The sequence below is a fragment of the Gossypium raimondii genome, chromosome 9 (assembly GCF_025698545.1).
Source record: "Gossypium raimondii isolate GPD5lz chromosome 9, ASM2569854v1, whole genome shotgun sequence".
In the NCBI taxonomy this organism is placed as follows: domain Eukaryota; kingdom Viridiplantae; phylum Streptophyta; class Magnoliopsida; order Malvales; family Malvaceae; genus Gossypium; species Gossypium raimondii.
The window spans coordinates 24942917-24967155 of record NC_068573.1 but is presented as its reverse complement, the minus strand read 5'-3'; the positions used below and the strand labels follow the sequence as shown (position 1 = coordinate 24967155).

At 30.2% G+C, this 24239-nt stretch overlaps 1 non-coding gene across 1 annotated transcript; it reads left to right on the top strand.

The window, feature by feature from the left end:
• The first annotated feature begins 339 nt into the window (after window positions 1-339).
• LOC105785273 (uncharacterized) lies at window positions 340-1836 on the top strand. Its single transcript, XR_008188523.1, has 2 exons — window positions 340-735; window positions 1538-1836. It is a non-coding gene; the product is annotated as an uncharacterized LOC105785273 (transcript).
• The last annotated feature ends 22403 nt before the right edge of the window (window positions 1837-24239 follow it).

The following is a 24239-nucleotide window of genomic DNA, read 5'->3' as shown; positions in this document are numbered from 1 at the left end:
ATAGTTTTTATAATAATTATAAAGGTTATAATAATAAATAATATATTATAAAGTTATTATAATAAAACAAACATAAGTTAAAAAGCCATTATCATTTTTTTGTTTCTACCAACCGAATGTAAAATAAAAGAAAAGAAAAGAACAAGCTAAGGGTTCGCCATTTTGAGTTTGATTAAGGTATGTAACTAGCTTCGGTTTTGATAATTTTATGTTTTTGAGATCGTTGCTTTGTGTTTTAGCTAGCCCATGCTTGAATTTGTGAATTGATTGTGTATTTTGTGATATGCCATTGAAGGGAGCTTGTTGTTTTTTTTTTTATTAGATGATGGAAAATAAATATATGTTGTTAGATTTTTCATGTTTTAATTAGTAATTTTTGATAAAAATGTGTATTAAGGACTAAATTAAGAAAAGTGTAAGTTGAGGGACTAAAATGTGAAATAAATAACATGCAAGGACTTATATGAGCTTAGTGTATATTCGGTTAAGCTATTGTGCAATGAAAGTTTGTTTATTTTGTATTTTTGTGAAATAGGGACTAATTTGTGAAAAATGTGAAATGTTAGGGCCAAAAGTGTAATTTACCCATTTATGTGCTTTTGGATTTAATTGAATGAATATGTGGTTAAATTAGTTAAATTTGAACTTATTTAGATCAAGAACAGAAGAAAACGGAATTAGATTGGGGGAAGTTGAAAGTAGTCGAGTAGTCGACTGTGTCCGTCGATATCCGAGGTAAGTCGATAAGCATTTAAATGTTGTTAAATTCAAGAATATATATAATAAGTGATAAATTAAATTATTTTATTTGTTATATGCTTTGGCCGAATGTGATATTTGAAATAGGGATTTTGTTTCGAGTTTGATTCGATCGATAATTAATGTCTAAAAGCCCCGTACGAACCCTAGGAATAGATAGGATACTTATGTCATGACATAGGACTCTGATATCTGATTTCGTGTAAGACCACGTTTGGGACGTCGGCATCGATATCTGATTACGTGTAAGACCCTGTCTGGGATAGTGGCATCAATATGTGATTACATATAAGACCACGTCTGGGACGATGGCATTGTACGAGCTTTCTGATTATCCGTGTATCCTTTTTAATTCCGAACGGTTCAACAAGCAATGTTAAGTGAAGACCGAATGTGAAATCGAAATAATAAGGTTCAGGTATGTATTTGTATCATGCTATGAAATTAAGGTAAGTTGTATATTGAATTGATGATTCAAAGTTAATTAATATATGAATAATGTGTGAGCATATTCGTGATGATAAGTAATTTGGCTTATAGTAGCATTTGTGATATAAGAAGATTTGGCCTATTATTATAGTCTTAAATTATAAATTGTTAAGTATACAAGTATTTGAGCATTTGTGCATTAAGCTTCATAAAGTTAAATGTTTACTTATATTTGATTTGGTTAGCTTGGTAAATTGGTTTGATATTAATGTTAGAATGAATAATGTCTGCTTACGACTTACTAAGCTGCAAAAGCTTACTGTGTGTATGTTTATTTTTCGTTTTATAGATTTTGGAATTCGTTATGAGCTCGGGGATCGTCAGAAAGCCTTATCACACTATCGACAGTTACTTTCGGTACTTTATTAAGTTGTTTTTGAATATATGGCATGAATAGCATAGTCGAAATGTTGATTTTGGGTCAATTTGTATATGAAATTAATAGCCATGCGAAAATGACTTATCTCCTTTTGTTTGAGTTTGGTATTGATGCATATAATGTTGGATTGATTCGGCTATGAGATAAACTAAATACCGAATGTATTTATAAAGAACAATATTAAGTTGAATGTGTGTGTGGATTGGTATTAGTAAGTATGTCATATATGTATGGTGTGTTTGGTTTAGGTATTATATAGGTTCGGTTAAGGTATGTAGGCAAAGAGTTAAGTTTGGTCTTTATGCTTTTGATAAATTAGCTTGAAACGATATTGTTAATTATGTATATTCGGCTATGGTGGTATGAGTTCTTGATTATGTGCTTATTGAATTTTCTTTTAATAACTTGGCCTTAGCTTATTCTATATGAAACATAGTTGATATGTTTATGTTTATGCGTATGATTTCAGTCATGGTAAGTTCATGTGTAAATTGATTTAATATATTTTGATAATGGGTGATAAATTAAATCACGATTTATGGTAAAAATAAGTCTTAACATGCGTCTTGAAAATATTAAGTCATTTGCTAAGTTATTGATAGGTAATAGTTGGTATATATATATATTCACCTTATGGGTAGCTACAAAATTCGGCTATAATGTGCTTGTGTAATTGGATATGTGATATATTAAAATGATTAAATATATGGATTGGTTATGTTGCATATTCGGATATACTAATTAATTAAATTAGGTCCGGTCATGGTATTATATAAATGTACTGTAAATTAAATATTTTTATGAAATGACCGAATATGCTTTTGTTAACTATGTAGTGATCATGAAATAGGGATGGTTGAAATTGTAACTTAGTTTTGCTTTGAATGGTTTAGTATATGTAATTAGAATTGACTATTAAGCATACAAATTTGATATACTATGAATTGTACTTGTGATTTTAAATGTTTAATGTGAACATAGTGCTTGATGCATGACATAGTGATAGCAAAAGTATATATAGCCATATCATAACGTTGCATAAGTGATTAAATGTTAAGTTGGATTCTTACCAATTCGAATTTGACAAGTATGGAACATGATCTATTGTTTTGTTATAAGATCGACTTTTCTAAATTCATAATATTGAATAGTGTTGATTTGTATAATATGATTAGTAATATAATTGATATGTGGATATTTAAGTCTGATAATGTTATAAAATTTTAGTTATTCTTTGGTGCATAAAGAGTGTTTAATGATTGTGCTAAATCATGCTACGTCCGGTAATGCCTCGTAACCCTAATTCAGCGACGGATATGGGTTAGGGGTGTTACAGCTCGATAGTGAGACTAGTCGGGAAAGAGCTAAGGCATCGAGAAAATTTTGAGGTGAATCAAGTCAGTGTCATTCTGATGGCATAATAAGGGCGTTATGAGAATAGGTGGGGGGAATGTCACGGGCCATAGTTCAAAGCTTGTGACAATTGCATAAAATGCATCCCATAGAGGTCTATCAGTTAGATGGAGATCATTTAACCGACGAGAACTAACCCAATTTAAATAACTGATGAAGAAGCCTAAGTGGCCTAATGAAGCAGATATGGAAAATTAGACTACATTGGTAAATAGGGAAACTATCTTAGAAGATTGAAAGGAATCATATTTGATAAGATTTTATTTTATTTGATTATGGAATCTTCTAAATCCATTAATTGTAGGTACAGACTTCATCTTATCCGTCGATGTAAATTTAGCTAGACCATTGATTTGGGGGAGCTCAACTATAAATAGAGAGCCTCTCCCTCAATTGTAAATCATCCATTGTATCTTATATTCTTTGAAAGTGAATACAATTGAGAACATTTACTCAAACATCTTTCGTGCATTTTTTGTGGCTATTATGTTCATTTGAGCATTCTTTTGGCTTGTGTTGCTTCCACTATATAAATTGATGCATTGGAGAAATTTTGCGAGAATCCTCACTTTGTGGGAGTTAGGTCAACTTAGGCGCATTTGAGTAGAAAAAATCGCTTAAGACTACACGAATTATGAAACTAAAGGTCTAGTCCCATGACACTAACCTATAAATAGGAGGTTGGGCCACCTACTTTGAATCAATCAATGAATTATTTATTTTTATCATTTTGAAAAGTGTCGTTATTGTTTTTAGTAAAGAAGGATTATATAGCGACTATAATTTTAGTGGTTTCGAAAAATGTAGTTTTTGAATCTCATTTTCATAAACCGAGTTCATAAACATAAAATAGGCATATTTACGAAGTTAATATGAAATTATAATAAAGATCGCTTAAGTAATTTAGTTGAAAAAATAGTTAGTGAAAGCTCAAGGACTAAATTATAAAGGTCTAATTGCTATTGAGTTTGAATTTAAAAAATGGTTGGGGCCTAGATAGGAATTATTCAAAGGATCAAAATGGTTAATTAACCAATTTTCAATAGTAAATAGTGAACGAAGATGGTGGACTCCACTTAGTTTAATCTTAATTAAATTATAATAATACTTAAGTTAACTAATTAAACCAAGTTAATTAAGGTATATATATAAACTGAATCAAGTGGAAAGAAAGAGAAAATTTATTCTCATCTTCTTCCATTGTAGCTGTTAAAGGAAAAAGAAATAAAATTCAAGCTTTGTTCAGTACATTTGACCATTAGATTATTCAAGGTAACCAAGCCTTTTTCTTGTCATTTTTGTAGATTTATGTTCATATGAGCTTGATTTAGCTAGCCCATATGTCAATTTGTCCAATTTCTAAGTTTTTAGCAAGTTGTCATTGTTGAGAAATTGATGAGTTAGACTTGAATTTGATAGATATTAAGCTTAGATCATGATAAGTACTAAATTGTAAAGTTAAATAAGCTTGGTAGTAAACATTGTAACATTAGGGACCAAATTGAATAAATTGAAAATATGTCATGAAATTATGCTATGAATAAAAAGTATAGAGTCCCTAATGAAAGAATGTGAAATCAGATTTTGATATGATGCTAAATATCGAAAGATATACACATTCCGAGTATAGGGACTAAATTAAATAAAATAAAAAATATGTGTGGTTTTGTATTTGAATGTGGATCAAATGAAATCGGACATAGTTTTATTTATTGAATTCTCGATCGTAGCGAAAGATGATGCTGGACCGTAGTGAGGGAAAGGAAATGCGAGATTCGTAGACAACTAATCGCAATTTTGATTTGTACTTTAATGATTCGAGTACTATATATATATGTATATATGCATGAGTGTAGCATACTAGCTAATGAGGTAAGATGTTTAAATGACTCATGACTTGATTTGTGATTGTTGATACTAAATATCGAGAATTGGACTGAAATGAATAAAATAGAAATAAGCATGATATAAAATGATAAATGTCTTATATTATGAATTGATGATAGAAATGGTATGGAATAATGTGTTGAATATGTGATAATATGAATTTGATAATAGTATGTCATATAGATTTATAATGAAATGAAATTAGACTATAATATATGAATGGTTAGTGCCCATGTAAACTTAGTAGAAAGGCTAGGATATAGTTGACATGCCAATAGTCATATGCGTGTTTCTGTATGGGTTTGTCGATGATGCGAAGGTTACTGTATGTCATTCGGGATCTAGCATTTTTTTGCAGATCATCGAGTATTTCTTTAGAGTCCTTGGTGTGGTGGAGGGATGCATTTGTATATGTAAATGCATTTGATGTGGTGTAGTTTATGCTCATTGATTGTGCATTATTTTTCTTCTCCAACTGAATTGGTGTCATCGTCGTTAAATTCAACCCATTGAAAAAAATCACAATCCCCGATCTTTATTACTCACATACAAAAATATATATATATGTATAATTAAGGTAAAACTTCCATATTTCAAACTTGAAGTAAAATATTTCAAATTTATTTCCAAAACATGTCACTAACACCCTAAATTGTACAAAATCTTCAACTAAAATCACAAAGCCCTCTATTTTTCACACACCCAACAATGAAGATACAACCAAAACACAAAATCTAATTTCTTTCAAACCAACAATTAAAATTCAAACTTTTTCCTCTTTGAATTTCGCACACCCAAAGAATTTTCTCCCTTTGTTCCATGGAGTATTCGCGTTGCAAACTAGAACCCTTAACCTGTAATGACAATACACAACTCTCAATTGACCACTTAATTTTCTATTAATTGATAAAGGCATTTTTTCTTGTTTGCTTCTTCAACTCTCGGTGTGGAAATCGGTGTGTAGAATATAAAGATAAACCCTAAACTAGAGAATGTTAAAGAAAATATTAGAATAAGATGAACAGATAGGTTTTGAAATTGAGAATAAAAGGGCGAAACTCAAGAAATTCCTTTCAAATTTTAAATTTCTTAAACTTAATAATAAAAAAAGAAAATTATTTCTATTACCATTTTTTTAAACATGGAATATAAGTTTGAAATGTCCTTGATTGGTCGTTGTCAAATAACAGTCCACGTAATGTTACGCAATTGGTTAGCGCTACCACATCATTAAAAATCTAACAATGTTAGAGAAAATTCCCAATTTAGTTAATGGAAAAAATTTCGGGTACCAATCTGGAACAAAAAAAACCTTAAGTACCAATCTAGGAGAAGTGAACAAATTTAAGTACTAATCTTATATTTAAGCCTTATATAATATATAAAATAAAAATAATGTGTTACAAACTGAAAAACAAGATTTACTGGGTTAGACTTTGGGTCTTATATTGAAGGCGACTTGGACTATTCTTAAATTGGCTTATCATTTTGTCAAAACATTCAAGTCTTAATATTTTTGTCTAAATCATTTAAATATTAAATAAATATTAAATTTTATTGGAATAGCTCTATCTTTGAACAAGTTTACCTATGTAAGATGAACTATTATTAAAACTCTATTTTTTCCAATTAAAGAAAAGGTAACCTACATTGGAAGCTACTCAATTATATTTAAGTCTTCTATGATATCCAAACATATTATAGGAACATATCTTGAAGATTAGTTTGATTGGATTAGGTAACTTCATAATAAATAATGAAGATTTGAAGACTTATCCTGAACTTATTGAAGATATTTTATATGTTGATTATCTTGCTATTTTGATGGGAAGATTGATGGTAATTGATCTTTTGTTAACAAGCCTTTAAACTCTTATATATTATTGAAAGGTTTGTGTAGGTAAAAGAGGTAGAGAATTTTAGCACTTATTATATTATTTAGAACTCGTTTTTTATAGTGTATTTTGTATGTAAACAAGTGGGTCACTTAGTTTACAAAGCTAGAGGAGAGTGATATATATATCTTAGGTTCAAAAGTGAGGTTGCTAATTAGTTAAGTGTTAGTGCTTCTAATCCCTTATTGTACAAGGTGTTAAGATAGTAGATTATCTCTTTGGGACAGAGCCCCACAAACATAAAAAAATCAAACTTGGTAAACATATTATTATGTTCATCTTTATTCTTCACTGGTACTTGAAACAATTGGCCTTGCTCTTAATTACTGTTTCTAGCATTGCTCAATTTTTATTCTTTCACGATTAATCGTAATTGTCTTTTTATCACCAAATGTTACTTCAGTAAAAAAATTTAACACGACTCTTACAAAATAAACCTAATTGTATCCCCATAATTTCCACTTAATTTACATATAATGTTGTATAACAATAGGTCTTTATATCCCCCAATTGGCTATTTGTTAAAAATCCTAAAATATTTCTAACTTCATCATTACAAGACATAATTAAGAAATGTATTACATTGATTATCCATAATAGAAGAAATTACAAAGAAATGATTCATTGTTTAGATTTCACAAAATTAATTAAAATAAATTTTAATCAAGTTGAAGTTGAATGAGGCACTAGGTGATATTAGAGGTGAAGCCAGAATAGAAGTTGGTGAAAGTTGTTTTTTTTTTTTTAAATTAGGGCATGTTTGGTTAGGTGTAATGACATAGCCATGACAACCCAATTTTGTGGGTCCACCAGAAACCATAGTTTGGTTTAATAGACTGCCTATTACAGCCTATTCTATTATGTGTTTAAGCATGAAATATGGGGCATTCCAATTTCGTTTCATCACCACTGAATACCCAATGAATACAAGTCTCGTTTCCATTTTACCCTCCCATTTTTTCACCTAAAAAAACTGTCACTCAGCCTGATCTCAATCCTAACTTCCCTTGCTTCCTTCTTTTCCGGCTAGTAGTAGTCCTCCCTCAGGTAAACCTTTATCTCTTTCGTTATTCCTTTCAATTTCCTCTTTGCCTCTTTTATTAACCCTAACAAGACTGGTTCAAAGTTTTGAAAATGGAAATGGAAAATCTATGTTTTGCCAAAATGGTTATCTCTGTCTCCATCTCAATCTCTAAACTACCAAAAATTCCTTAGATTTGTAGTCGATTCATCTGTTTGTAATTATCTCTTCACCCATTTTAATTTCTTTTTTTTCTGATTTTTTTCTTTAAATTAGTATAAATAATAGGTTTCTTTTCAGTGATGGTAGACCATCTAAATTAACTACATTAAATGCTCAAGATCTTATCTTGTTATTATAAGAAATAAATTTAGTATATCAGGTATAGTTTTGAAGATTGATGCTAGTTTTATATTGTTGAACTTTAGTGGTGTTATATGGGCCAAATATAATTAGGAGTGGGGAATGAGAAGTAAGGCTTTCGAACAGTTTCTCGTAATAATGTCCATTTGTTCTCATGTTTGCAGTGGAAACAAATCTACCGTTGTGACAAATATAACTGTAGAGATTAGAGTTCCTGAGAATGTCATTGACTCTATTTATGGGGAGAATGGTCGCAATCTAGCTCTCTTAAGAGAGGTAACGATTTTTTTCTTAACTCTTTCTGCATTGTTTTATTGCATTTTTGCAAAAAGATGTTTGGTATAGTATTTAGTTGGTTAGAGTGGTTCTACTCCTAACTCTATAAAGAGTTATACAATCACCTCCTAAACAACTCAACTCTTGATAGAACTTAATGAAGAACTTAGACAACACTACCTAAGAAGAGAAACTCAAACCACATGAATTTGAGACTAAAAACATGAATTTGATAGAACTTGAAGTTGTTGCCTATTTAACTACTTTCTTCTTTTATTTTTCAAGCAATGTACTCTAGTTTAGCCATCTATGCAAGCCCTACTCTTTGGTGACAATAATGTAGTTCTAATCATTTACAAAATGTTCTGTGGCGAATGGCTTATAGAGATCACTGTTTTCTATCATATCTTTCTTCTACTGTCTAGCTTTGAGTTTCTTTTATAACCAGTGATAAGAATTTATATTTACTATGATTAGTTGGCTTAGTGATAAGAGTCATGAGCCTCTTATGTTGTTATTTTCACCCCCTATGGCTCTTAGTGAGCTTGAATCTAGCCTCACAATTCACAAAGTACAATTCAAATTAACCTTCAATAAGAATTTTGGTATTAAATAAGTATGTGTGATACGTAAACCCCCTAAAAGGAAAGAGCTCACTTTCTTGGACTATTCTCTTGGATATTTTGTTGTGAAACTCTTTAGTTGAAAACAAACTTCTATTCTATATCCTCAATAAAAATTTGGTTGGAGTACATTTAAAATAAGCCGAAAATATCAAGAGTACATGTTTTTGATCAAGTTATATTATGAATTCTTCCCAAATATTTTTTAAAGATAAAATAAGCCAAAAATATCAATAGTACATGTTTTTGAGAAATGATAGGAAACTTAATGCGAGGTTCAATAATTACTATCCGTATGCTAAGCTTAAGAATCTTGTAATGGTTGCTAGGCATTCAGTTTATACAAGAAATAGTTGTGAGAAAGTTGATAAAGGGGATTCTTGGTTTTTGGAGCCGTAAACTGGATTATGTAATATTACTTCTTGAGTTATGTGTTCATTTTATGGTTTATGTAATATTGCTTCTTGAATTCAACTGTGATCAATGTATGTAATATGTATATAATAGGATTTATTAGTAAATTGATCCTTGAACTATACTCCAACTCTAATATTAGTCTTTTAAACTAAACTATCAATTTTGTCTAATTTCACCCCAAAATGTATGGCATCCAATAAAGAATATGCTGCTTTTCATGTTCTTATAGATTGATATCAAGGGCCAATTTACTAATAAAACTTATATATGATTAAAAGAAACTTTTGCTTATTAATGCTTCTTAATTGTTTGATTAATCCCTATTTATATTGTTATTATGCTTATGAGAGTTACTCTTCTTTAGCATCGTGTTTTCAATAGTGTCTCAATTTTAGTTTATACATGTATATTTTGTTAATATATTATTGCTATTAATAGTAAGGGTTGCTGATGTTTAATACCATTGTTGTTTGATTTTTGACCATGTAATCTTACGAAACTTGCATTTCTAGTGTGATATACCTTAAGCCATTTCCTATATTGTCTTTTTTTTTTTACATATTTTATCATTGTTGCATGTTTACACTACTTGTTTGAGTCATTTTAGTTTAGTCATATGCTAGATGAGTATGATTTAATTGTTCAACCTTATGTAATATTATGTGTTCACTTTTAGTTTTATTGGTTTCATGTTTTCTTATGATAATCGGTGAAGGGTTGAAGAAGCAGTGAGAGCAGTAGCAGTTTAGACTTTTTTCAATTTTTGTTCACCAACTAATGCATTTTGCCTTTGGTTTTTTGTGAAGTTTTTTTTTATTTGAATTTTTTAGTTGGAAATGATCATTGGGTTGGTTTTAAGTTTTAAACGATCTAGGTTTTGTTTTGTTTTTTTTGGGGGCAAGATAATTTAATTCAAAATATATTTACAAGTGTAGTATACTTTTGTGATTGTGAAATTTTTCCTTATTTGCAAGGATATCAATATCTTTACAGGTGCATGTTTCATAACATATGAAACTCCCATATATATTTCATATGATTTGGGTCCTGAAAAAACAAGTTACATCAAATGTTCTAGTAACTTCATATGATTTGTCTTGTATATGAATTTGGGATTCAAAAAGTGTGAAAAAAAGAAGAGAGAAAGACAAAAATACTTAGGAGAATTTCTTATTTCTGCTCATTTTCTTTGTTGTTCAAAGTGAGAGGGAAGAAGGGAGCTACTGCATGTTAAATTTTGAGAAGGGAAAAGTCCCCCTCTCAACCGTGTATTCAGATGTTTATATGTGTAAAATAACTATGCAATGCTTTAAGTTGAAACCATTATGTGTTAAATGTGTATCTTCTTGAAATAATGAAATGGTTTGTGTATTTTAGCTAAAGGAGTGGTTGAAGGTAGCAACAAGAAGGGGAAAGATATCGCTCAAGGGTGTGCTAAGGTAACAATACCCTCCCAATGTCTTTGTTGTAAGTTGGTTATGTGTTCAACTTTGGAATTTGTTAAGGGAAAAAGAGGCTGCTAAGGTAAATAGCAGCACACCCTCATAGGCTGCCAAATGCCAAGAGTCAACAACAACAAAAAAAATGAACAAGGAAAAGGGACATAAACAAATATCTCCATCGGAATGAATATATCATTACTCTTTTCTAGTAATACGGGAAAGGCAATATATACATGTTAAACTACATTTACAATTCAGATTTAATCTTTTTACTTTAAACAAGAACATTTTAGTTATATTTAGTTTTCGATATGTTTTTATTTTCGATATGTTTCATTTAAAACTATTTTAATCTTTTAATATATTTTAAAACTATTTTTATTTTCGATATGTTTAATTTATGTTATTTTTAATGTTGGTCTTTAAACAATATTTTATATTACTTATATTGTTTGATTAAAATTATAATTAACACTATGAACCTATTTTATTTCAAAAAGAAAAATTTATCTACAATTGTTAATCTTGTGTGTTTAATTTAGTATATTTTAAAATAAATTTTAAAATTAATAATAAAAATACCAAAACTGCATGTGAACACATTACTTTTAATAGTAGAGTTGAACTTCTTTTATTCAAACATAAAATTTATCTCAACAAACTAAACAAAAAAAAGGTAAAATACTATAAACTAATCATGTTATGGTAAGAATGTAATGTATATGGAATTTTAGATTTTATTTAAATAACAATAATTGAATATTTTAAAATACATAATTTTTAAGATATTTAACACAATATATCTATAATCGAATTGAGTTAATGCAAAATAAAAGAAAATAAGACCTTATTTAAATACTTTTTTAGTTTAAGTGAAATGTTATGTTAAGGAAGTTGAGCCCTTTTATTTAACTATTCAATATGTACCTTATAAAAATTAATATATTCAATTATTTATTTTCTTTTCTCACAAAATTATTAAATTTATATTATTTTTTCCTTTTACTAATTTTAACTATTCAAAATAATAATATATCTTTTTCTGCTCACAATTATTAATTCAAATACAACATTAGTTAATTACAATGTGAGGATGAATACAAGCTTTTAAAAGGTAAATTAAAGATCAAATTTTTAAAATTTCATATAATATATGTATATTTCGTAAAACTGAAAATTATGTAATTTGGATTTGGATGTTTTGAATATTAATTTTTTAAAAATAATTCTTAAACATCGACATTAATTAATCAAATCCACAAAAACACATTATTTTCTTTTCTTTCTATTTTTCCTTTTTGGGTGATTGATAAAGAAATGAATTTTAAGTTTTTTAGTTCCAAAGATAGTTGTAATTTCTATTTTGTGCTTTGCAAAAATTCTTAATATGTATTGTTCATTTTCTTTGACACTGTGTTATTGCTTACATTTCTTCTTTGGCTTGCTTGATTGCTTCTTCCTCCTACAGTTAAGCATCTTGTATTCACTGAATCACTGTAAGTTCTTTGACAATTAAATTCTTTGATTTTGTTTTACTATTATTAAAATTTTACTATTATTGAAATTAGTATTGAAGAAATGTGACCTTTTTACTATGATTTGAAGATATGTAACACTTTAATATCTTGTAGTAATGGCTCGTCTGCCTTTAATAGTACAAAGTGAGAGGCATAAAAGAATTGGTCTTGCATTGACAGTATGGTTGCAAATGTGTACAGTTGCGAGTTGGTTCTTAGTTACATTAGGTGTCATCCATAGCCTACATACTTATAGACCAAGGATTAGATCATATATTTTAGATTTTTATGCAGAACGAGATTATGTGAAAAGACTTGTACATGCTAGTGATGCGACTTGTATTGAACAAGTTAGGATGAATAGAGTTATTTTTTTAAACTATGTGAGATGTTACAAACTTTAGGAGGATTGAAGTCGTGAAGGAATATGTTTGTTGATGAGGAAGTGACAATGTTCTTACATATCATTCCTCATCACCTTAAAAATTGAGTTATCAAGCATCACTTTAGTAGGTCCAAGGAAACCTTTAGTAGATCAATTCACAATGTTTAAATGCTGACACATGCTTACAAGATGTGTTATTTAAAAAGGCAGAGCCAATTACAGCTAATTCTACAGACCCAAAGTGGAAATGGTTCAAGGTATTGGAGTGAGTTCCATATATAGCTCGTACATAATGTAGTTGATTTAGATTTAAATATAGTATCCTAACCCGAGGTTTTGTATATGTGATGTAGAATTGTGTAGGTGCTTTAGATGGAACCCACATCAAGATTAAGGTTTCAACAGTTGATAAACCTAGATATTGAATGCGAAAATATGACATAGCAACAAATGTGTTAGGTATTTGTACACCTGATATGCATTTTGTTTATGTTCTTCCTGGTTGGGAAGGTTTTACTACTGATGGATGAGTTTTTTGAGATACCATTAGTAGGAGATAAGGACTAAAAGCTCCTCACAGTAAAGTGCAAAATTGGAGAAATTTGAATTAATTTTTAATATCATACTTTTTGGGGAAATTAACCATGATAAATAGTTTTTTTATAGGTTGTTATTATCTAGTTGATGCTGGATACACAAATTGTGAGGGATTTCTTGCGCCTTTTAGAGGACAAAGATATCATTTGAATGAGTGGCGTTAGGGTTACCAACCAAGTACTCTGGAAGAATTTTTCAATATGAAACATGCGTCAGTGCGTAATGTTATTGAAAGATGCTTTGGGTTATTAAAAATTAAATGGGGAATACTTAGGAGTCCATCATTCTATCCTATGAGGATGAACAATAGAATCATTATTGCATGTTATTTCCTCCGTAATTTTATTCGAACCTATATGAGTCTTGATCCTATTGAAATAGAGTTGGAAGAAGGATTACTTAGTAATGTGATAGATGATGATGAACCGAATATCATAAATATTCATCCATCAGATGCATGGGCTACTTGAAGGATGGAACTAGCCAATCAAATTTTCGATGAATGGCAGGCATCTAGAAATTAGTTAGGTTTAGGGTAAAAATAGTAAACGTTAATTTGTTTATACTATTTCATGTATCTAGTTTATGAAACTTTGGTGGTGTTTGAATTATTTTCCTGTATTGTACTAGACTTGTTGAATTATAATTTATTTTCTTTTGATTCATCATGTGTTATAATTTTATAAAGTGTTGACCTTTTGAATCATAATGTTGAACTTAATTTTAATTTGTGTTTTTTCTTAAGATAGTTATGTCAGGTTTTTCACAATCAAGTGTTTCTTCCCAAAGTTTTTGAGGAACCATAAGGAAATGGGTTCTAGAAGAAGATCTTGCGTTGGTTGCCTGTATGGTCGACTTGCACAATGTTGGAACCTTTAATGCAAATAAGAGATTCAAAGCCGGTTATTTAAATGAGCTGGAAAAAATGTTAGAAAAAGTTTTACCCCATGCTACATTGAAGGCTAAACCTAATCTTGAATCGAGGATTAGGACATTGAAAAGGGTTTGGCTAATCATTTATGACATGCTTAGGGGAAAAAATAGCGACTTTGGTTGGGACGAGCATAGGCAGCTTGTTTTTGCTGAAGATGCTGTGTGGAACTCATATATAAATGTAAGAATTATTTCAAGTCTTTATTTCTTATTTTGACCAAACTTATATCTAATATGGATTCCTCATTTTTATAGAGTCATAAAGAAGCTGGTCAATTCAAACATCGTAGTTTCCTATATTATGACCAACTTATTGTCATCTACGCAAAAGATTGAGCTACTGGGAAAGATGCTGAAACAGTCATTGATATTATTAAAGAAATAGATGTTGAAGATGTAGCTACTACAAATACTCATGAGGGAAAATGATTTCCATGGATGCAAATCTGGTGTTTCTTTGGATGACATGGATCTTTCAGCTACACAACCGCAACCACCTAGAAACCAAGGTGATTCCATATTTTCAAAGAAGAAGAAAAAAAGATTTCTGACGCGAGTGATCATATTTCTTTTACTTCATTTACTGATGTTGCCACTTTATTAGCGGAAAACATACGGACCGTTGGCCTTGAAATCAATAGAAGCATTGCCTCTGAAGTGCTAATTCAACAAAAGTCAGAAATGGCTATTCAAGAAAGTGCTTTAAATTTATATCCAAACTTATGCAAAGTAGAATGTTTAACTGAGAATGTACGTTATCGCACGTTGAGCAAAATTCCAGACCATCCAAAACAAATCCTCATTTTCTTTAGTTTACCTTCTTCGGTGCGATTGGAATGGATTAGAAGATTTTTTGCTGACCGTTAAAAATTATGGTTGTGTTGGAGATATTTTGGTAACTTTTTGTGTTTGTAATATTTGGATAGTATAATGACATGATAGAATGTTATTACAATGTTGTAACCTTTTGATGTTGTAAAATTTAACATATAGATTATGACATATAAGCTAATAAAATCATGTAACTTTTTGTTAATATATGGATATTATGTTTAGATGTGAAATATAATTCTCAAGCTATTTATTACTTCTAATATTATTTTTTTATTTTAGAATAATTAAATTATTTATTTCACTAATAATATTTTAGCACATTAAATATGAATTGCGCTTTAAAATTAATAAAGTAGGTTATATATTATTTTATAATATTATGTATTATGAATTTCTAATTCATATTATAATAATTATATTAAGAATGTTATTAAATTATATATTATTTTATTAAATTTTATTTAATAATAATTATGTTAAAATATGATTAAAACATTTTTCTTATACTAATATAATATCTATTCCATTCAACTAAACACAAAAATGCTATTACAGTTTAATTCTATTCTATTCAATCAAACAATTGAACTATTGTTTACAGCTCTATTCCATTATAACTTTATTTAATTACAGCTCTATTCCATTACAGTGAACCAAACGTACACTTAAATTTCTTTTACGACAAATACGTTTGAGTTTTGAAGTAAGGAGTGTGGATAAAAATGAAACATAAGTATGGTTAGGCAAAGGAGGCCTTCATCCCCTAAACTATCATTTACTTCTAAGCCTTAAAAGCAAATTTCTGATTTCGAATTAATTTGTTTTGATAAAGGTGAAGTTATCAATGATTATACTTAATTTAAAAGCAATGGTCATTGGGAATGAAAACTAAAAGTCTAAAAGTTAGCTTCAACTGTTTTGACCTATCGATTATCATAATAAGAAATAGTAGCGGTGCTTATAATGCTGCTGCCTAGGGGGAAGGGCCGAGGCCCACACACCTCCGTCCATTCATGCTCTACGCATTTATTTACACAATAAATTTACTCTTAACGAATATATATATTTTTATTATAAAGTTGAGAAATTAATTATAATATGATTATAAAGGGGCTGAAAATAATTATATAATAAATTTTTAAAATTTGATAGTGATTTTAGTTGAAATGATAAGATTGAAATAATAAAAGTTTTGATATTTTAAATTATATTTTTATATGAAAGTGTAAAAAGAAAATACAATCAAAACAATATTTTTTATAAAACAATAAATTTTCTATAACTTGCACAACTAAAATGGATAAATGAGTAGTTGAAATAAGATTTTAAGTGAAGTTTTAGAAATAAATAATTTCTTTATTTTATTTACATTTGACAAACAGTTCATTCCTCACTGATTACTATGCTCAAAATTCAAACCCATAACTTATTTTAAACGTTAAGTGTTAATAATAATGGAGAGTGCCTTCTAACGAATCTCATTTTGGACTTATCTTTTGTCTTTTGAGTAATAAAGTTATTACTAAGTAGTTTTAATGTCATAAATGGTGGGATGTAATGAATACTAGTTTGGATAATAAAATAGCATTGATGATATGACGAGAATATGAGATAATTTGTTTCATCCTGTATTTAATAATTAAAATATATTATATTGTTTTATAATATTTTAAAAAATTAAAGAACTTACAAATAACATAAACTAAAAACAATAAACAATAATTGAAAATTTTAATTATAGTAATTTAAAAATAATGTGTTACATTATTGTTAAAATGGATATTTTATTTTAATAGCAAAAAGTTTAAACGAAATTTTAATTATAAACAATTTTTTAAAAAATTGAATGACTTATGAATAGAAATGGTTTCCAATTTAACAAAGTTTATTCTAAATAAAGGGAAAAATTATACTTATTTATAAATTAAATGATGTATTAGATACTAATTAAGATGTGGAACTAAACAATTATATTAGCATTATAATAGGTTATGTGTCAAGATACGGGGGTTTTCACCTACAACACCACATAGGACTATTTTTTAATTTACTTTTTATGGTTTGGCTTCAAATTCCCCACCTCTACGTAGATGAATTGCTCTATTCTCTCTCCGGACAACGAAATAAAGTCATTGGTGATTTTCTTTTTCTTGAAGGATGTACATACACTAGAATAGTGTCACATCAGGCCATTGACCACATTTGATGATAAACCCAATAGACACCATGAGCTCCCAACTAGCTGCTCTGGTTCTAAGCAGTAAGAATTCGGTAGATCTATAACAAATTGATGAGGTGGCCAGTGGAACCTACCTCCAGTAGTCTAGCCCAAACACGGAGCTAAGGTGATGTCTCCTTCAAGAACACTAAATTCATACTTACGATTTTTTGTGAGAAGACCCTTGCATCTCAACACCCTCCGCATTTCCTGCTACATGGTAGTACAGCTGCACTCACCACTCACCACTCACAACTGGCTCATTTGCAGCTCTTTGGTGGTCAATGCTTTGTCCCATATTGCTCACAGCCATCACAATTTCCTTGGGAATTGCTATCACTGCCCTATTATCAACAGTGGAAGACCTATCTCCGCCCCTTTGTGACAAAACCCTACCAACTCTTCCTCCTCTTCTTCCAAGTTTAGCCATGATTGACTTATCGGAAATGAAAAAACGACGAAGAATAAAGAAATCTCTAATTGCAACCATTGGGAAAGAATTTCAAGCACCAGAAAAATAAGAACTTCAAAATGAAAAAGTAGTTTTAAAGAATACAAATGCCTAGATTTATAGATTTTTCAATGTTCTTCCATAAATGCACCGTTTTAGGTCCAAAAGCCATGACCAATAGCATTTGGCCACTTGCACAGTGTCAAATACTGCTCATAATAGCCACTCTTCCCTATAACTTCCCATTAATGTTAGTTATTTTATAAGGAATTTGGCGCTTCTTCATCTTCTCCGGTGAGGCAAACCTTCTCCCATTATCAAAATTCAGACTATGTTTCATGGAAGGCCACTTTATAACCTCTCATTCGACTCGGAGGGGTGTTATTATTAGACCCCTTCGCCGTTTGGACACATGTAAACACCAGACACATTATCGACCTCTGCGTTGACTACATCTAAAGTAATGTCTTGGTAGGCCAATTACCTTCAACACCTTTTGGCAAGACAACTCGTTCCCCTCAGAAGAAGTCATCCACCTGCTTTTTAGGCATTAACACTCTCCAAGCGTAAACATATTCCTGATATGGTAAGGAGTCCATTTAGGCACAATAACCTCATACTAATAAGGCTTCATGATATATGCCTATGAATATCCTTTACACATTTTGTAACACTCTATACCTGATTTGATTTGTCGAACCTAGTCATAGAATGCCACAACAAAAAATTTACAACAGGTGGAATCTTACTGAATATGTTTCTTATTTATTTATTTTCTTATCCAAGTCAAAAGATTTTAAAGGAAACGTTATTAAATACAATAGGTTCTCAAAAGCAGTATAAGACATTGCAACTTAAATATTTGTTAAAAAAAACTTAATCATGGCGTAGAGTACCATTCGTCATATTTTCAAGAGTGCCCTTCTATATGGTTAATATTGCTCTTTAAATTGCCACATTAGTGTATTCCTAGCTTGGTCCCTCCTAGCGCACTAAATCAATTTCAAGAACCTGCATTACAAATAAACATCTGTAAGTTAAACGGAACTTAGTGAGTCTCAACCAATATTACCTTTAAACAATGTTGTTGAATTCCTTGACTAAAGGATTTTGGACTTCCTTTTAGACTTTGGTGGATACTTTTCTAATTCTTGGCTGATCACTATACGCCAATCTTTACACTTTATGCATATTCTGCTCGATTGGCATATCACAAAATTCACACCTAATTGCGGATCCTATTTCACAATCTCTTTGAAGATAAAAGTTAGATACATTTATTATAATGATATACATACATATACTACTCTTGGCGGATTCTTATACTAAGTTTAGCGACTGCTACTATTCCAATCACACCATATGTTTAAGTTAATTCAAATAATGTACTTATTTTGATGAATAAAATGTTTTATATCATCCAATAGAGTCTCAGATGACTTCGATACATAACGTGAGAATTCCCAAGTTTGGCGGACATTTACACTACCCATAATTACGGATATGTCAAACTCTTTGTCCAGGTGGGTTACTATGGTAGATTCTCTATCAAAAACTCTTTTAGAAAATTTAACAGCCCACCCGGCGTGGGTCATACCGATATGCCGTTGGCATATAATTGAGTAAGTCAGGGTAGAAAAAGGATGAAATATCCGTTAAATGTTTAGATGGCGTATTGCGTGAAATTGACAGTACGCCCTTTTGGGGGAACACCTTGTTAAAATTTTCTATTTGACGAACTCTAGGGTTTGGAGGACTCTTTTATGAGACGATCTGCCAGCCCTAGATGTTCTGGGTGAATTGGTTAGTTCGATGAATATCATTAGAGTTTAGTTGAGACCTAGTTGGAATTAAACTAAAATATTGTAGATGATAGCTTGATATGTTTAGGTAGCTGAATGACTTGTTTAGTTGGTTGCTTAAGTGTACAAGCAATGTTTTACCACTCTGATTAGTGGTAGTAGTTATGTTTGGTAAAATATTAGACTTCAAATTTTGTTAGACAAGTTTAGTCTCAATTTTCAAGGGTGATAATGGGATGTCTGACCTTCTCACTAAGTTTAATTTTCGATGTTTGTTCTATAAAAGAGTGCCTATAACCAGTATGTCTCACCTTTGTTTTCTCTCTGTGTTCTTCCCTACGTCTTTAAGAATTTTTAAGTTATCTTAGTTAAAGAGATGATGAAGGTTTCCAAATGCTTGTCAAAATGTCATTGATAAGTAACAGCTAATTGGTAATTTTCTAAGAAACCCTTAAGGTGATGATGAGGAGATTTAAGTATTTGCATTAGTGCATGCATGATCAAATTTTAATAAATAAATGGTTTGATAGTTATGATTGTTTCTTATTTAGCTCAAGAAGCTAGTGAAGGTTCGTGCAATCGAGGTAAATGACCAGTAAGTAGATTATGTCCTGAAGTTTCTGGTAAGTTCCTTTTTACTTCATTTGAGTTACGAAAATTTTATAATTTGTGAGTTGTGTAAGGTAAGTTATTTTAATCGAAAATGGGTCGATGTGTTGTGAATCAACGTGTTAGTAATAAAGCAGTGTTGTATGTGTGAGCATGACCATGGTCAAGGTAAAAATAACTACCTTGTGTGAGAGCCCATTACTTGATTATTTGTGACATGTGAAAATATAAAAAAAAAAGCTTTATTTGTGATGCCTCTGTCGAAGTCAACAAAAAGATATCTCTAGGCCCAAGCAGATTCCCACATTGCCTTTACATCCAGAATTCGTTTATATCACCTTTCTAGTGTTTATGTTTTGCCTGGATCATTCGTTTCGCTGTTTCATACCGTGTAATTTAACTATCTACAGTGTTTAGAAAGGAGTGTGTGAGTTCTTGCGAACTCAATGATTTATAAGAAAGAATAACCACATAACACGTACAAAACATAAGTTAAACAAAAGCTTTGGAAAAGTCATTGAACTATGAATTGGGTTCGCCATACTTACACGAAGTCTGGTTCATAATTATTCACTGTCAGTTAGCTTAAAATAACAAATCATAATATTTTAGAAAACACAATCTTATTAACGTGTACTTTACTGTTGGATAAATGGATCTCCTTATTACCCTTCATTTGACTCAAAGAGTCTAACATGTCCCATAAGTGTATCTTAAAGCTAAACACTCTCTAACACACCAACATGTCCCATTGAATGGAGCTTAGCTCGACATTTCCTTATCTCTCCAACCTGTCATAGGGTCTTTCGCCCAAATCACAAAACATAAAGGTGAGTACTAACATTCCTATGGCATGCCATTATATCCAACGGTTTCAGAAGATTATAGTGTCAAAACATATACTTAAAACATAGAGCTCGCAAATTATGAGGAGCTTGTAGAGCATTATTTGAGCTCGCAATATAGAGCTTGCATATCACTGTTCATAAAAACACATATATAATCACACAAAAAAGTATAGAAAAGACTTACTCTCGAAACTTAGGATAAAACTCTAAGCCCCTAGTTCACATTATGGTTCATACATACATGTGGCGATCCCTAAACACTCACCAATTTGCTGAAAGCTCTAAACAAGCTTCGCTTTTTCCTTGTTTTTGCTTGTAGACAGTTCTATTAGTTTCATAATTTCACAAACACACACAAGTCACTAACAGTCAAAGCACATTGAAAACTCATACAAAAACACAAGCGTACCTAGGTTAGCAAATGCTAGTTTTTTGACAAACTTAATCACTTTTATTGCGAACCTTCTTAAGAGTTCTAAAGAAACAGAGTCTTACCTTAAGTTCTAAGAGTTAAGTTTTGGGTTCTTATTTTCTTATTTTCTTAAGTTCTAAGAATATGAATTTTCGATAGAAAGGGCTTAATTTATAAGTACTAAGTGTTTTGATATTCTTAGGATACCCTAGTCGCAGTAGAAGTAGGAAAGAGTTACGTGCATGAATGGTGTTACGAAGAGGAAAGTAAGTTGACTTCTTAATTTTGGTATAATTACCCTTTGACTACTTCTACTTTTGACTCTCAACTCAAAACAGTGATCATAGCTTGCCAAGTCTACTGGCGACTGCAACTTCATCAAGCCCACTAGTGATTATAGTTCGCTAAATCTACTAGTAACCTTTGTTTGCAGGCCTTTTGGCGAATCCCAACTCGTCAAGCCTTAAACTCTTAGGTCCTATTCTAAGATGTTACACTTCCTTTGTGTCCTCGTTCTTCACATTAGATGAAGAGAACAAACAAACCTCTTTCATATGTCTATATCTACCGTAATGGAAACAAGATGTTTGGTAGAGATTCATACTCTACTCTTTTGGATCTTATCTGCAATCAGGTTAAAAACCAAAGGATTATTCAAGTCAATACAAACAACCCATTCGAGCAAAGCGACCTCTTGCTCCACTAGCCATATTATAGTCAATTTTAATCACCTTTCGTATCATATCTCCAATCATGCTTATGGAACTCTTTCCGTACATGGTCGTAGATAAATCGGGCTATTTCATGCCATAACATTACCTAAATATAGTTGGGTGGCTGTGAAGGAAGTTGTCCATAGTTGTACCATTAAATACTTTCTAAACACTACCTAAGGCCCCTTAGCTAGAACCTTTATATAACCTTCCTTTAATTTGAATGTGACCATGTAGTAATCATTCTCCAAATACATTAACTAAAGTGCCTTTGTTGGTTAACATAAGGAAAATGTTTTATTCAATTCAACATTAAACCCAATCATTTGACCCAATAGTTTAAGGAAAACTATCTTCGACATGATTTGTTCCATCAAAAGATTAACCCTCTGCGAGAACTTAATTGAAGGAATCTCATAAATAATGCAATTTTCAACCTCCTTCCGAAAGTTCGATGTTGTCATCTTCCCAAGTTTCCTCTTTCTCTTTGAATTTGTTGTGATATTTAGTAGCTTATCATGAAAAGAAACCTGATATTCCTCTTGAGCATCAACGGTCATCCCCTTCTTATCAAATGGGTCCTCATAATGCAAATGAACTTTGTTAGAAGCCTTAGCACTAATCCTAGGAATTGATGGATCACCAAGGTTGTCGTGTTCCTCGATTGAAATCTCCATCTCTTGGTTGTGATTAAAATTTTTAATTCGTCTTGCCCAATTTTTTATTACAAAATAATTAGAATATAATAAGTCTTAGATTTTTTAGTTACTATTAAATTAAAGAGTTAATTGCACCAAACACCCTTAAATTATAACCCTCATCCTAAATTGGTCCCTAAGCTTTTAAAATGTTCTAATTACATCCTCAAACTATAGATGTCATACCAATTAAGACCTTCCATGATTGAAACTGTTGATTTAACTATTGAATGTCACATAAAATCTTATATGGCATAATTTAAAATAAAAATTTTAAAGAAAAGTAAAATGTTATCGCATAAATTTTAAAATTAAAACTAAAAATAAAGTAAAATTGAACAAAATAGAGAGTAGATGATAGTTTCTATAAAACTTGAAAACCTCAAAATCAAGATTTTACAACATTCATTTTTACAATATTCATTTTTGTTTTAATTTTTCATTTTAAATTATGTCGCATAAGATTTGATGTATCATTTAACAATTAAATTAATAATTTTAGTAGCGAAAGGATCTTATTGATATAAATTCGACAATTTGAAGATGTAATTAGAATATTTTAAAGTTTGAAGACTAATTTAGAACTAAGGTCATATTTTGAAGATGTTTCGTGCAATTAACTGTAAATTAAATTATAGTTAAGTTGTATTTTAATTCAATTAGATGTAAAGATTTTAAACTTATTTTAATTCAATTATATATATTGTTTTTAAATAAATTTGTTAATTCATTTTAATTAAATTAGTTAATTACCATTATTTAAAACCTTTAATGATACGAAAATTTGTTAAGAAAGAAAAAAAGAGTAAAGAAATAAGAATAAAAAGTACATAATTATCTTCCACAGGATTTTATTAAAAGAAACATTTATCTAGTACGTTAATAGGGAGATTTTTAACTCGTGAAATTTTAAAAATATCATGTATCCCATTTTATTTTTTAAAACTTTTATTGTCAAACTCACCACTCCGTTGTTAAATGTGACCATACATTTTCACATATTTTCCACTTCCTTTTTAGTTTTTCTTTTTTTTCGTTCACTTTTTTCTTTCTTATCTTTTTCCTCATCTTCTTCCTTACTTGACCTAGTTGTTGCTGAAGTCTTTGTGTCGATCCTTGCCAAATCCTAACCTAAACCAAATCCACAATACCCCAAACTCAAATCAATAACAACTCACGAACCCAAAAACCCTGCAACTGGATTTTAGCACAACTTGTAAAATAAGGAGAAAATTAGAAAATCGAAGAAGAAAAAACG